Source organism: Petromyzon marinus, chromosome 22 (genome assembly GCF_048934315.1).
Source record: "Petromyzon marinus isolate PM22_M1 ecotype Great Lakes invasive population chromosome 22, UKy_Petmar_22M1.pri1.0, whole genome shotgun sequence".
Lineage (NCBI taxonomy): Eukaryota > Metazoa > Chordata > Hyperoartia > Petromyzontiformes > Petromyzontidae > Petromyzon > Petromyzon marinus.
In genome coordinates this window covers 14,097,053-14,109,606 of record NC_133688.1, presented here as the reverse complement: position 1 = coordinate 14,109,606, position 12,554 = coordinate 14,097,053, and the positions used below count along the sequence as shown (strand labels likewise).

At 48.5% G+C, this 12,554-nt stretch overlaps 1 protein-coding gene across 10 annotated transcripts in view; it reads right to left on the bottom strand.

Moving 5' to 3' along the window:
* LOC116944967 (uncharacterized) overlaps positions 1 to 12,321 on the bottom strand; it is a 133,421-nt gene extending 121,100 nt beyond the window's left edge. For 3 of the 10 annotated variants that reach the window (XM_076068737.1, XM_032958964.2, XM_032958965.2), the window contains exon 1: positions 12,051 to 12,321. The gene's annotated coding sequence lies outside the window, so the exon portion shown is untranslated. The other 7 variants (XM_032958962.2, XM_032958969.2, XM_076068739.1 and 4 more) reach the window with 4 other exon arrangements.
* Positions 12,322 to 12,554: the final 233 nt, after the last annotated feature.

Here is a 12,554-nt window from a genome sequence, read left to right as displayed (position 1 = left end):
AGCTCTTTTCAGAAGTGGCCTGGCCACAAATGACAGCTCAACGAAGTGGCTTATATTCTTGGTTCTTTCGGTAAAGTCAGGTAAAGAGAAAACTAAAAATCTAAAATTAAAGCATCCGCCTGATGAAGACCGCTTGTGTTGTGATCGAAACGTCGTGGGATTTTTGCTTTTATTTTTTGTTTTCTATTTACGTGACTTTACCCAAAGAACAAAGCATATGAATTCCTGCAGTCACGAAAGTTTTACGTCTGAAGTGGCTTATGTGGAAATTTATAGCAGCCAAATACTCACGTTTTTAAGAAATGTAGAGGGAAAAACGGAAGGACCTCGAGAAAAATCCACGCAATCACGGGGGGAGAGAGAGAGAGAGACATGCAAACTCATACAGGCGTCAGGGTTAGGATAACACCCACGCCCTCCCTCATACCAGGCGAGGTAGTTAACATCTCGCCAATGGCAGGGATTTGACCGTGCGTGTGATTTCTAAAGCAACGCCACAATGGTTGAGAGACAAGACTCCCCCCCCCCCTCTGCCTTCCTCTCTATAGCAAAAAAAATTATTAAACTAAAAGGTGATACACTGAACACAGCATAGTCTGTTCATTGTTAAGTTACGGCTCCAGTATAATAACTTTTTAAAGAGTGGCTATTTTCCCCATTTGCAAATACAAAATTAAGCGCATTTTGAATAACACCCAGTTGTCATACGTTGTCGACTTTAGGGTATCTTTAGCATGACATTCTGCAGTCTGGAAACAACTTAAGCACATCATTTGACCATTATTTAGTTTAATTGTCTTATTCAGCGTATTTAATCTTCCACAGCTGATGATTCGATGTGAAATCAACGATGCCCTATAAAACGAACGTATGATTGTTTCGTGATATGGCATCGCAAAAACGTTTCCATCAGGACGTTTACAGGCACAACAGAATCCTGCTTTGCATAATTTCCTAAGTAATGTTTGTGGATGTCACCTAAGGGCAGGGAGATGTTATCTCTCCTGCCTGGTATGCAGGAGACCGCGGGATCGACCCCAAACTCTGACACTTGCATATATGGAGTGTGCGTGCATGTTTTCCCTGTGTTGGTCGTGTGGATTTTGTTCTGAGGCTTCCGGCTTTGTCCTCCACTACCAAGAGCAATCGTGTGTGGCCAGGTCATCTCTGAAAAAAGAACATATAGCTCAGTGGGATTTATCTACTGAATAAAAGTTCGTTTATGTTCAAATATCAATGGGGGAGGGGGGGGGTGCAGAAGTAACTTCATACCTTTACACAGCCTTTGTCTCTTCAACAAAAGGGTCTTCACAGGTACTTACTTAAGGAAGCATTACGCAACCGCTTTCCTGGGCCATTATACGAAACAAATTTTGCATAAGGACTAAGCCTCCAAGGATGGCTCATCCCTATAAGACAAAGACAACAAAGACAAAGATCCCCCGCCTAGCCTGAACAGACTGTTGGGGAAAGGAAAGTGCTGTTAGCCAGCGCCCCCACGGCACACGAGGGGCTGGGTGGCCAGCACCACGTCCGGCCGCCTTTGTCTCCCTAATGGCAACGTTTACACATCGCACCGGGTACTCATTTCAGGCAGTCGGCCCAGGGGTGGCCCAGGACCGGTTCAAACAATCGTCACTGGTGTTGGCCGTGAGCCAGGAATCTAACTCGGGTGGCCGTGTTCGTAGCGCAGCGCGCTAACCACTACACTGCACGTAACCGCTACATCGCTATACAAAGACACACGAACTCAATTGGTACAAACATGATGGGCACTACCTTGACATCTGTACAAATCTTGGATGACAAGTTAATTACAGGATGGTATAGTAGCGTCAGGCTCATCAGGCCTCATAGTTTAACTCTCATATCACACTGGCCTCTCAATGTGCTATGAAGAAGGGCCATCCACCGAAATATATTTTTCACACGAGGCTATTGACGAACGTGTTGAGTTTTTTGTTTGTTGTTGTTCATTATTTGTGCTCGTGCAACACTGCCAATGCATTACAATCAAACAACTTGCTGAATTACCGAAGTGTGCCGATAGACCTCCGAGGGAACAAACACAGGCGTCTTGAAGAGAAGGGATGGCCTCCAAGTTAGGTGTTGTCAGGGGTTGCCGGACAGACCTTGGCCCAACTCCTGATGAATTGCACCAAACATGGGTAATGCCACAAAAGACTTTTGACGACGTGGCTTTACCCGGATCGACTCGCATAGCGATCGGTTCTGAATGATGGAACATTGGCGCCGGACAGTCCAGCACAAAACCATTTCAACGTCAGTACTTCGATTCCACAGAATTTCCTAGACAGCCCCCAGGTATCAGTTCTGAACAACTCTCGGTAGCTGATGAATCCTCAACAGATGGACGAGTTATCTATACCCAGATCAGCCCTGCGGAATAGGTCCACATGCCAATGACATAGGATTGCATTTTTTGCTCTGACACTGTGTGGACTATGGACTCTGCTTCACTCATGATGCTACGTGGCGAGTGATTGTACATATCAGTGATTACAAGATGAAACATTAATGACTGCACTAAAATCAAACAGATTCAAACACTATTATTGTGCTAATCAAACCCACTCCCTTCAATCACCTTCGCTCAGGTATCAGCATTCATAAACTACCAGGTCATTAAAATCAACGCCAGGATGACCCCGTTCTGAGAGGCCACTTCAACGGCAACCTCTGAGATTACAGGAGGCATCTGACTCATTATATTTCGCAATGCTACATGGCTCATAAACATATTCGTTTGTGAATAAAATGGAACAAAATCTGAAACGTGTTCAGGGAAGCGTTGAGAGAAATGCGCGTTTGGAATTACACAGACAGAAAGAGGAACTCATGGATTAGAGAACACATTGCAGATTACAGACAAGAGTATGCGGGCTTCAACAGAACATCGTCGTTTTCAGCGATGATGGGCGATGGTCGAGAATAACAACCAAGTGGCAGCAGCCAAGGGGCGAAAAGCATCCAGGGGGCACAGCACCACATTCACCGAAGAGACGGAGCAATGCAATAGTCTCGTGTGCGGGTGCTCGGCGGATCATTACATCGCGGGAGGCAACGGTGGCTCGAGAAGGCTGTCATCCAGTGGTGGATCAATCATGGCCGATGATGGACGGACAGCGATGTTCCTTTTACCGAGAGCACACGAGCGACCAGCCCGGCCACCGCCTTCTGCGGGGAAGCGAGCCGAGCCTTGCCGCAGCCTTTGGGGACTCGGCCTCCTCCCTCTGGCTCACCAGCAGTCTCCTACAGCAGCTTCCTCGTCATCTCAGTCAGCAGGAGCACCACCCTGCGAGGTGGGTACCCACGCCGCGAACGGCAAGCGACGGACCCGCAGACCGCAAGGACCACCGTGCACTTTGTGCAGAGGAGCTGGGGCCTGACGCGGCAATCCCAGTAACTTGTCAGAAAATATCCGGCAGAAACATCTGCTTTGCATTAAATAGTTTCTCGTGGGGGGAAAAAGAAAGCACTGGCCACTATGAGCTTCAACCCTCCACCCTCTCCAGTGCAAACAAAGACAAAGATTCCCCCTCCCCTCCGTATAGCTTTAACAGACTGTTGGGGCAAGTGCTGTTAGCGAACACCTATTAAGGCTGACACGGTATACGAGGCCGTGGGTGGCCAGCACCACGCCCCACCGGCCTTTGTCTCCCTAGTGGCGCTGTATACACACCGACCTTAGGGAGGCCCTGGACCGGTTCAGATAATCGTCACCGGTGTTGGCCGTGAGAGCGAGAATCGAACTCGGGTCTCTGGGCTAGTAGTGCAGCGCGCTAAACCAAGATGCCCTTCCTCTCCCCACACACGAGCGCACTCACAGCCACACTACCCTGATTCTAAACAATTGAACAGGGAGGCTCACGAGCCGAGTGCGTGGAATCTCTTTGAGGGGTTGCAATGCAAATGCGTTGTGACAAAGCACTTTGAGGAGCCACGGGGGTTCATCGCCGAGTCCTCGACGTCTGCAGTGGAAGAGGGTAAGACAATACAGTGGCTGTGTTTCAAGTGCTGTTGTGTTTAAAGGAGGAATGGTGGGGTGGTGGCATGTTAAACCCAAGCGCCCTTTTTAAAAGATGGCAATTTAATGGACCACATCTGTGTACACCACAAGAGGCTTTATCACCAGCGCGAAGGCATAATGTAGGAGTTCTGTACCATCATCTCTCATTGGGGGGGGGGGGGTGGGCAGGGGAGATAAACATTTCTCCCTACACCCCCCACCCCCCCCCAAAGTGAGCTGCCATCATGCCGTGCCCTGCCACCTTCGCCTCCAATCAACGAATCCACGTCCCACCTCCTATTGCTTCTATCATTTACATTCCTCGTTCCAACAAGAGTAGCACATTAACTAAACGACGCCTCCGATGGGTTTCGCATAATGTGCAAAGGCGCCGGGTGCTTTTTGTACACGTGTTTGCCGTGTGTTGTTGTTTATAAAAACAGGTTTATTTTGGGGGTTAGATCGCGTAAATATATAAATGTGTTGTTAAACCCATCACCTACCGACACAGCCAACTAATACAGTGCACCGGTGTGTTGGAGAGCAAAGCCACAACATTTAAAATCTTGAGTACGACGTTTCGCCAGTAATTACAACTAGCTTCATCAGGCGACAGCCAGAGAAGTGCTATTGACTGAAACTTAGGGGTTTTATGGCCTGACCTAGTTTTATTACGTCACGACATCCGCATTAACAATTCCTGGAGATTATCGGTGGGGACTGGCATATCTGAAATGATCAATTGACGTCTTTCATCACAGAATGGGAACTGCAATATATTTTTTTTTATTTAAAGCTTTCGTGACTGCAGGGATTCATATTCTTGGTTCTTTCGGTAAAGTCACGTAGAAGGGAAACAATAAAATAATAAAAAATATAAAAAAATTTACGTGACTTTACCGAAAGAACCAAGAATATGCAATATAGTTGTGGAACATCGCACGAAGGAAACGCTTCCTCACATTGCGTTCATTTTTAAGTGATGAGGTTTTTTGTTGTTGCTGTTCCCGTCATGCACGATGGTCCCTACCGCTGTGGAAAGGTGTATGTTAAGGGTATGGACGAGCTATAATGTTTCATAGTTATTTAGTTTGTTCTTAAAAACCAAAATAAGTCACATTCATTATCAAGACTGGTACACAGAGAGCTTAAAAATAAGCCAAACATCACAATATTGGAATCTACGTTTAGCTGTCGATCGCATTGCTTCCTAAACCCCACTTGACCCGCCACCGTGGCCATGCATGGTGTGTGTTTTATTATGAACAGCTGGGTCATGCATGCATAAGTGAATAAATGTGCCCACGTCCGAATGATAAAACATGAATTACCTTTAAAGGGCCATCCCCAGGTGCATGAAAGCTCTAAAAAGCAATGTGCCTTAGAATGCATGGCCTTGCAATATGCTCTAACTAGAAACCAAAATCACAAGTGGAAGTATTTTTTTTAAAAAACGACTTACTTCGTGAATTGGACTATACGGCTCCAGACATCAACGAGTGCGTGATTCGGACGGCAGGTGAAGTTGCACTTGGGGTTTAGGAACAGGATCAAAGTGAGACCGAGCACATGTGTGCTATGTTGAAAATAGACGCGAAGGTTGGACCTTTAAGATAATGTGCAACGACAGATGGAAGCATGGGCGATGCTGTGCTACAGACGGACCCTATGGGTATCGTGGACAGAACACCGTGCAAATGAGCGAGTGTTGGAAACACGAGGTGTGAAAAGGAGACTCGAGGATGGGATACGAAGTCAGAAGCGACGATTCTATGGACACCTCATCCACCACCTTAGAGCTTGTCTAGAAAAGCATATCTCACGAAGATATGTTTTCTATAGAGAGAGAGCAGTATCATTTATCCCAAATACATCTCAAAACGCCACACAATCGACGACACACAGAGCTGCGTGTATATAAACATTAAGATGTTTTCAGCCATATTAATGAATGTCGATCAATGTGGGAGGAACCGGGGAGAGCACCTCGAGGGAAAAAAAAATAATGACACTTGCTCAGAAATTCCAAAGGAGACCGAGAATGAGACGCGATGGACACAGATTGACGTAAGTAGGCACAAGGATGGGGGTGCCGATTAGCATTGCGGCGAGACTTGGCGGAGGACAGAGAGCAGTGGGAAGGAGGTGCTGCACTCAAGCCAGGTGGTGTCTGGAAAGATGACGGCACCAGGCGAGAGGTTAAATTCTAGAGCTGTACCTCAAAGAGCTGCAATCACCAATTTTGGTTGCTGCAAATAATATTTCCATTCCTCTTTCTCGGCAACACTTTTTTTCCCCCCTCATTTTCACTTTCACAATTTTGCCAGTCTATCGACAATTATACATTTGGTATCATGCTGTTTGCAAAAATCGATGTTCCTTGGAAAAATGTCTCGTTTGAATCTTATCCGGTTAAACTTTCTGGGTTTTTGTTTATGCCATCGTGCCCTTTACAGTGATTTGTTTGCACTGAGAAATGCGTTTCATACTCTTGGATCCGCATACTATGGCTCCCTGGCCAATAAACGCTGTTCCAGTAGACCGCTCCTTACCATAGAGCCCCATCCATCCATGTATGGTTTAGCTCAGTGGCCCAAACTGTGCTGCGCAGACCGCAAGGCTGTGCGTGGGAAGTGGTCAGTGCAACTTCCAGACACGATTTATCGGCACGCTGCACATGGCTGTCCGTTAAATCATGTTGGGTGAGGGTTGGACCCACTGGTGCAGAAATGTTAGGAACCCCACCAGCTTTTGGATTGTGTTTTGCTGTTCTTGAGAAAGCCCTCTCGGCACACACACACAAGCCTACATTACGGAGATCTGTGGGAACAGAGGGGAAAAAAAGAGCTTGACAGCTCATCGGATTCCTTCAGCATAAATACAGATTCCGATTTCACTCTGCATAAACCTTCTTTCACTGCCTGCAGGGCCCCCCTCCCCCCTCCTTATGAGTGAACTGCAAACCTTTGAATAAAATACCACCACCGCCGGCTATTGTGTCCACCAAGTTTTATTATTATTATCGTGAGCCCCTTAGCTCCACGGAGCAGCCACTGGGTACGAGACCGCCTGGGGGAGGGGGGTTAAAACATAAAAACCTTTATTATTATTGTTGTGGGGAGGGGGAGCAAAGCGGCCGTTTCCAAGAGACGGCGACCATCTCCGCCGGGAGCATAAGACCTGTTCACAACTCAGCCGCCGGGAACAATGCGGAGAAGAGAATTGAGTATTAATGCGCAAATGTGCCAAAGAGCCAGCGGTTGTATATAGAGAGATATACACAAAGATATTACAGTATATGCACCCCGCGGATGTTCCATACACGCCACCATCAGAGATGTTGTGTTCACACCACCAGCATGGTGGTAACGAGCGTGCAGAGAATCATGTACATTTTGTAGAACTGTAAAAAAAACGTAATTAGCCTTAAAGAAGTATAACAATGCCGTGTTATCGAGCGAGACAGCGTAATAGCTGGATAGGGTGCATGTAGCCGCGTGTGTGTGTGTATGTGTGGCATGAATAGGTGCTCGCTAATAGCACTTGCCCCTACAAGTCTGTTGAGGCTACGAGGGGGATCTTTTGTCTTTGTGTGGAACAAACACCGCAAATGCCTCGTCTGTAATCCACATCGTCTGCACTAAGTGCGGCCCGGACAGACCCACCACATATACATACATATCAACATCAATGTATAGATTCACCACTGGCAGTACAACCACGCAGTATATACACATACAATGTATATACCCCACTGCACGCGGTATTTGCGAGCACTTCGCACCGACAGACGTCTACATAACCACGGGCTTGTCACGCGAAGCAACGTGTTGATTCCAAGCGATGAGTGTGTGTGTGGGACCTTACAGGGTTGCAGGTACCCCTGGAACTGCGTTGATCGTAGACACACAAAGACAAGACAAAGATGCCCCCCCCGTATAGCCTCAACAGACTGTAGGGGGCAAGTGCTGTTAGCGAGGAGCAACCTATGAAGGCCGGCACGGCACACGAGGTGGTGGGTGGTCAGCACCACGTCCGACCGACCGCCTTTGTCTCCCCAGTGGCGATGTTTACTACACACCGCACCAGGTTACTCATTTGAGGCCGAGTCGACCTAGGAGAGGTCCCAAGAACGGCGCTGTGGCCGTGAGCCAGGAATTGAACTCGGGTTGCCCGGGTTCGTAGCTCAGCACAGCGCGCTAACCACTATCCCACCGCTCTCCACTACACACACACAGGCAAAGATCCCCCACCTGTATAGCCTTACCAGACTGTTGGGGCAAGTGCTCTTAGCGAGAACATTTATACACAAATACAAAGATCCCCCACCTGTATAGCCTTACCAGACTGTTGGGGCAAGTGCTCTTAGCGAGAACATTTATACACAAAGACAAAGATCCCCCACCTGTATAACCTTAATAGACTGTTGGTGCAAGTGCTCTTAGCGAGAACATTTATACACAAAGACAAAGATCCCCCACCTGTACAACCTTAATAGACTGTTGGGGCAAGCGCTCTTAGCGAGAACATTTATACACAAAGACTCCCCACCTGTATAGCCTTAACATACTGTTGGGGCAAGTGCTCTTAGTGAGAACATTTATATACAAAGACAAAGATCCCCCACCTGTATAGCTTTACCAGACTGTTGGGGCAAGTGCTCTTAGTGAGAACATTTATATACAAAGACAAAGATCCCCCACCTGTATAGCCTCACCAGACTGTTGGGGCAAGTGCTCTTAGTGAGAACATTTATACACAAAGACAAAGATCCCCCACCTGTATAACCTTAATAGACTGTTGGGGCAAGTGCTCTTAGCGAGAACATTTATACACAAAGACAAAGATCCCCCACCTGTATAACCTTAATAGACTGTTGGGGCAAGTGCTCTTAGCGAGAACATTTATACACAAAGACAAAGATCCCCCACCTGTATAGCCTTAACATACTGTTGGGGCAAGTGCTCTTAGTGAGAACATGTATACACAAAGACAAAGATCCCCCACCTGTATAGCTTACCAGACTGTTGGGGCAAGTGCTCTTAGCGAGAACATTTATATACAAAGAGAAAGATCCCCCACCTGTATAGCCTTACCAGACTGTTGGGGCAAGTGCTCTTAGTGAGTACATGTATACACAAATACAAAGATCCCCCACCTGTATAGCCTTAACATACTGTTGGGGCAAGTGCTCTTAATGAGAACATGTATACACGAAGACAAAGATCCCCCACCTGTATAGCTTACCAGACTGTTGGGGCAAGTGCTCTTAGTGAGTACATGTATACACAAATACAAAGATCCCCCACCTGTATAGCCTTAACATACTGTTGGGGCAAGTGCTCTTAATGAGAACATGTATACACGAAGACAAAGATCCCCCACCTGTATAGCCTTACCAGACTGTTGGGGCAAGTGCTCTTAGTGAGTACATGTATACACAAATACAAAGATCCCCCACCTGTATAGCCTTAACATACTGTTGGGGCAAGTGCTCTTAATGAGAACATGTATACACGAAGACAAAGATCCCCCACCTGTATAGCTTACCAGACTGTTGGGGCAAGTGCTCATAGCGAGAACATTTATACACAAATACAAAGATCCCCCACCTGTATAGCCTTACCAGACTGTTGGGGCAAGTGCTCTTAGTGAGAACATTTATATACAAAGACAAAGATCCCCCACCTGTATAGCCTCACCAGACTGTTGGGGCAAGTGCTCTTAGTGAGAACATTTATACACAAAGACAAAGATCCCCCACCTGTATAACCTTAATAGACTGTTGGGGCAAGTGCTCTTAGCGAGAACATTTATACACAAAGACAAAGATCCCCCACCTGTATAACCTTAATAGACTGTTGGGGCAAGTGCTCTTAGCGAGAACATTTATACACAAAGACAAAGATCCCCCACCTGTATAGCCTTAACATACTGTTGGGGCAAGTGCTCTTAGTGAGAACATGTATACACAAAGACAAAGATCCCCCACCTGTATAGCTTACCAGACTGTTGGGGCAAGTGCTCTTAGCGAGAACATTTATATACAAAGAGAAAGATCCCCCACCTGTATAGCCTTACCAGACTGTTGGGGCAAGTGCTCTTAGTGAGTACATGTATACACAAATACAAAGATCCCCCACCTGTATAGCCTTAACATACTGTTGGGGCAAGTGCTCTTAATGAGAACATGTATACACGAAGACAAAGATCCCCCACCTGTATAGCTTACCAGACTGTTGGGGCAAGTGCTCTTAGCGAGAACATTTATATACAAATACAAAGATCCCCCAACTGTATAGCCTTACCAGACTGTTGGGGCAAGTGCTCTTAGTGAGTACATGTATACACAAATACAAAGATCCCCCACCTGTATAGCCTTAATAGACTGTTGGGGCAAGTGCTCTTAGTGAGTACATGTATACACAAATACAAAGATCCCCCACCTGTATAGCCTTAATAGACTGTTGGGGCAAGTGCTCTTAGTGAGTACATGTCTACACAAAGACAAAGATCCCCCCCCTGTAATATAGCCTGAGCATACATTTGTGGCAAGTGCTCTTAGCGAGCACATGTTTATACACAAAGACGAAGAAGATCCCACCCCCCACCACCGCAGAGCCTTTTAACAGACCTTTGAGGCAAGTGCTGTGAGCGAGTAGCAGCAGCACCTCTGAAGGCCGACTCCGTGACACACGAGGGGGGTAGCTGGCAAAGCACCACCACCACAACCACCACCACAACCACCAGGCATCGCCCGCCACGTGGGGGATGTGTGGATGTGGAAGAAGACGACGACTCGACACGGGCTCACGGAGCGAGCGGACCACAGCAGCACGGCTGCATCTGCGCGGCTCCTGCGCCCAACAATGCCCAACAATGCCGAGCGACGGCGCGCCGCCTATGCCTCCGATGAGGCCGCTGCTCGGACGCACGCGGCACGCGGCACGCTCGCCAGACACGGGCGAGAGAATCACACGTGCCCGCGCTGCCTGTGTGCTGTGTACACGCTCTGCCTGTGTGCTGTGTACACGTGGTGCCTGTGTGCTGTGTACACGCTCTGCCTGTGTGTTGTGTACACGCGGTGCCTGTGTGTTGCGTACACGCGCTGCCTGTGTGTTGTGTACGCGTGGTGCCTGTGTGCTGTGTACACGCTCTGCCTGTGTGCTGTGTACACGCTCTGCCTGTGTGTTGTGTACACGCGGTGCCTGTGTGTTGCGTACACGCGCTGCCTGTGTGTTGTGTACGCGTGGTGCCTGTGTGCTGTGTACACGCTCTGCCTGTGTGTTGTGTACACGCGGTGCCTGTGTGTTGCGTACACGCGCTGCCTGTGTGTTGTGTACGCGTGGTGCCTGTGTGCTGTGTACACGCTCTGCCTGTGTGCTGTGTACACGCTCTGCCTGTGTGCTGTGTACACGCTCTGCCTGTGTGTTGTGTACACGCTCTGCCTGTGTGTTGTGTACACGCTCTGCCTGTGTGCTGCACAAGTGGTGCCTGTGTGTTGCGCACAGGCGCTGCCTGTGTTGTGTACACGCGCTGCCTGTGTGTTGCGTACACGCTCTGCCTGTGTTGCGTACACGTGGTGGCTGTGTGTTGTGTACACGCGCTGCCTGTGTGTTGTGTACACGCTCTGCCTGTGTGTTGTGTACACGCGCTGCCTGTGTGCTGTGTACACGCTCTGCCTGTGTGTTGCGTACACGCTCTGCCTGTGTGCTGCGTACACGCTCTGCCTGTGTGCTGTGTACACGCTCTGCCTGTGTGCTGCGTACACGCTCTGCCTGTGTGCTGTGTACACGCTCTGCCTGTGTGTTGTGTACACGCTCTGCCTGTGTGCTGTGTACACGCGCTGCCTGTGTGTTGCGTACACGCGCTGCCTGTGTGCTACGCACACGCGCTGCGGTGAACGCAACGCATCATACGGGTGGTGAATGCGTGAAATAGCGGCTCGCATGTGTGTGGTGTTGCGGCGTTGGCTGTGGCTGTGTGTTACTGTTCGCGTGATTTCCCCCCCACCCGTTACCTTCTCTGCAGAGAGCCGAGTTGGGATAACAGCACGAGCAGTGCCTGTGAGAGGAGGGAGCTTTTGTCTGCGTGCAGGCAGCAGCAGCAGCGTACCGTGCTGCCAGTAGGAGCGTGGTGGTGGTGGCTCTGCTGTTGTGCACGCGGTGTGTGTGTGTCATCTCCCCCTCCTCTCTCTCTCTCCCTGCCCCTATCTTCTTCTCTCTTGCTCCTCCACTCGCCCGTTTGGGAGAGCTGCATAAGATGGGATCCACGTGATCTCCCCTCCCCACCACACGGGCACACGCACAAGTGTGTGTGTGTGCGTGACGACAGCCCCTTTCGCCCGGGCTCTTACAGAGTGACATCCAGCCTATGCAAGCCACCTTCCCAGGCGATGGGACGCGTCTGGGCGAGATAATTATGTTAAATGCCGCACGTCGCTATAACACCGCTATGAATATATTTAAAAAAACATTGATATTACAACGAAATGATTGTATTACATCATAATTTATTTTTACCA